This window comes from Anolis carolinensis, chromosome 3, assembly GCF_035594765.1.
Source record: "Anolis carolinensis isolate JA03-04 chromosome 3, rAnoCar3.1.pri, whole genome shotgun sequence".
In the NCBI taxonomy this organism is placed as follows: domain Eukaryota; kingdom Metazoa; phylum Chordata; class Lepidosauria; order Squamata; family Dactyloidae; genus Anolis; species Anolis carolinensis.
In genome coordinates, this window is record NC_085843.1 from 255,544,391 (window position 1) to 255,547,935 (window position 3,545).

The window sequence follows — 3,545 nt, forward strand, 5'->3', positions numbered from 1 at the left end:
TATCTCCTTCCATAAACGCATCTGTTCAAATACAACTCATAGAAGATGGCATAAAATCAATAGTAGGCTACTATATTTTTGTCCTAATTGCATAGTAAAAGTGTTCTGCTCTCAGGGAAAATGTTTGTTATTTTTTTTGTATATCGAACTTGGCAACAACATTCTTCTTCTTCTTCTTCCTCCTCCTCCTCCTCCTCTCTATTTTCTTAACTCACCATATAAAATAATAAAGAGCCACACAGGAGTATGTGCAGAACCATAACTGTGACAATCAAACTTTTATTAAATGTAAATTAAAATTCTATCATTTCCATTGAGACCTTTATAAATATGCTTAAAGCTCTATAACTGACACATGTTCAGCAAATTTATTCTTTATAGTCATAACTCCATCCTGTGGATTGTTAAATGCTCAGGGAATTTGACAGCAGGGTTGAACCATAGTTTGTACTTTGCTGGCAATGTGGACTTGTAATTCAATGTGGATGTTCCATTCTGGAAGTTGTTATCCAAAAATAATAATGCCAATGTACACAATCTTGATCTTTCTGTATGCCCTGAAATAAAAACATGAAAAGGTCTAGATTGGAGCATAAATGGGTATGCATTAAAAGAGAAAGCTTATTAGGATTTTTGTGGGAATCCACACTGAATAGTACAAGATTCCATGAACATCATCTTGCCTCCTTCTAAGCTGAAGTTATATTTTGTCTCTGGAAAAAACAATATTTATGGTGAACAGAGTACCACATTGCTGTCGTACTGATGAATGAATCAGTCCTCAACATAGCCTTTGGCAGGGAGTGGCATACTGCATAGCATATGGTAGAGTAGCATATGGTCCACCGGGATCCATGTCTGACTTAGAGCTTAAATTGGTGGCGTGAGTATTCTAGCTATCTCCAAGCCTATTCTAGAAAGAGATATCTCTGATAAAGTAGAAAGAAAGGTGGGTGTTTGGCCACATGCTTGAAAGGATTTTAGTACAATTCCTCATCCTCTGAGAAAATCACAGTTACATCTCAGGGTACATCTTGACTTGCTGTTTAGGGGGGGGAAAGTTCCAGATCAATTCTGTGGTCATTATACAATGCACAGAGCTGTTCTGGCATAATGCAGCCTTGACCTACATTATCTGAATTTGCTGGATACTGTGATCTAATATGGTTGATCTGCTTTTCCAGACGTACTGTATTTCCTCCCATTTGGTTTATTAAATGTATTACATGGGTGGCTACTGACTGCCATGGTGTAGCAAATCTACTGGGTTACATCCAGCATTTGAAACCTATCCAATTTGAATCCTATCTATTTCAAGGTTTTGAATCCTATTCAGTCTGAATAAAAGTAGATTCAGAATCTTGAATCAATCCTTTAAAGTCTGGAATAAATCCAGAGTGGATTTGTAACATAACTGAAACAGAAAATTCTGCCTACTTCAAACAGAGGTTTACCTCCGTTTTATTAACTTCTGCCATTAATTGTTGTATTTGGATATATTTTTAATTGGGTTATTAGATTTTGTGAATTTTCCTGTTTTAATATGAGGAGGAGCATGATAAAATATGTTATATGAGTAAATTTTAAGTATGTGAACTGCAGGACTACATGGCCTTGAAATCTGGGCTGCAAGTAATCTGGTAAATAATGAAATGCTTTAATGTGTAGTTGAAGGCTTTCATAACTAGAACCAGTGGAGTGTTGTGTGGTGTATGGCTGTGCTCTAGCAGCTTTTTCTCCTGATGTTTCACCTACATCTATGCAGGGCCGTAGCCAGAAAAAAATTTCGGGAGGGGTTTTGAAAATTTGGGGGGGGGGGGGTTGAACCCCTAGCACATACCCCTCCCCGCTACAAACCTGTCAATATCTGCTTGAGATAGTGCCTGGAGGGACTCTTAATGTTTTGCATCTCATAGACTTAGCATGGGGATTTGGTTAACCAGTTAAAATTCATGAGTAAACGAGATTTTTTTTATAACTTGAAAAATTTCGGGGGGGTTTGAACCCCTAACCCCCCCCCCCCTCGCTACAGGCCTGCATCTATGGCTTGCATTTTCAGAGGATCGTCTGAACGTGCCAGCCACAGATGCAGGTGAAACATCAGGAGAAAATGCTGCTAGACAACGGCCATACAGTCTGGAAACCACACAACACTCCAATAAAATGCTTTGTATACATCAGACTTTGTATTTCTAGGTGCAAAGATTACTGCAGATGCCAGGAAATCAGAAGACGTTTCCTTCTTGGGAGAAGAGCAATGACCAACCTGGATAAAATATTGAAGAGTAGAAACATCACACTGGCAACCAAGGACCGCATAGTTAAAGCAATAGTATTCCCTGTAGTAGCCTATGGACGTGAGAGCTGGACCATAAGGAAGGCTGAGCAAAGGAAAATAAACACTTTTGAACTGTGGTGTTGGAGGAAAATTCTGAGAGTGCCTTGGACTGCAAGAAGATCCAACCAGTCCATACTTCAGGAAATAATGTCTGCCTGCTCACTGGAGGGAAGGATATTAGAGGCAAAGATGAAGTACTTTGGCCACATAATGAGAAGACAGGAAAGCTTGGAGAAGAGAATGATACTAGGGAAAATGGAAGCTGCCCTGAGTCCACTGATGGGTGAGAAGGGCGGGGTAGAAGTGATGTAATAAATAAATAAATAAGGAAAAAAGGAAGAGGGGCTGTAGAGAAGTTTTGTGTTAAACAGAGATTATTGATATGATTTTATTTATTTGTTTGTTAAGGGAAAAGGGAGTTATATATTAGCAAGGAAAAGCCTAACATGGAAACTAGCTGGAAGCAGCATTTGGTAGGTTGCCATGGTAACACAGCTTCCCTTGGGAGAAAAAGGAGGCGTGGCTAAGATGACAGTTGGAGCATATTTCCCTTTTAAAAGTTCAGTTGCTGTGAGGGTTTAAAAAAAGACAGTGGCTGTTAGGTTTTGGAAAGATTAGGAGCTGTGGAAATCAGCTAAGGACGGTAGCTTATGGTCACTCAGGAGAAAGGCTGGTTATATAAGTTGACCGGGTGTTTTATTTACTGTTCGAAGAGAAGTTATTTAAGATATATCCATTCAAGAAAGACTACATTGTAACTTAAGATCCTGAAACGTTTATGTACTGGAACCATATGCTTATGTACAAATAAAGATTGAATTTTGTTATTGTTCACAAAGATCAATCTCCTTGCCTCTCTGTAAGCCTGTTACCTCACGTTGGTGGCAGTTACCGTACCTATCTATATAAGTTACCATACTTTTCTATATAAGTTACCATCTTTACTCATTTAAACCCAATCAGTTCCGTTATCCTTCCTTATCCACTAAATCCTCCCTGTCATACATTCACACATCCTCCATCCCTCCCTCTCACACGCGCACACATCTCCTCAATTGGAGGCAGCAGTGGGATTTAGAAAAAGGATTTCCCCTGCCTGAGTTGAGTACCACAAATTGGGCTCTCTTCAGGGGCCAACCAAGGGCAAGGTGGATAGATGGTACCCTTGAAGGGACTGGCTTGACCTTGAAGGAGCTGGGGGTGGCAA

General features: G+C 39.6%; 1 long non-coding RNA gene across 1 annotated transcript; it reads right to left on the minus strand.

The window, feature by feature from the left end:
- Positions 1 to 263: 263 nt before the first annotated feature.
- On the minus strand, positions 264 to 2,847 carry LOC134297862 (uncharacterized). Its single transcript, XR_010004738.1, has 2 exons — positions 2,267 to 2,847; positions 264 to 557 (listed from the first exon to the last, which is right to left on the minus strand). It is a non-coding gene; the product is annotated as an uncharacterized LOC134297862 (long non-coding RNA).
- Positions 2,848 to 3,545: the final 698 nt, after the last annotated feature.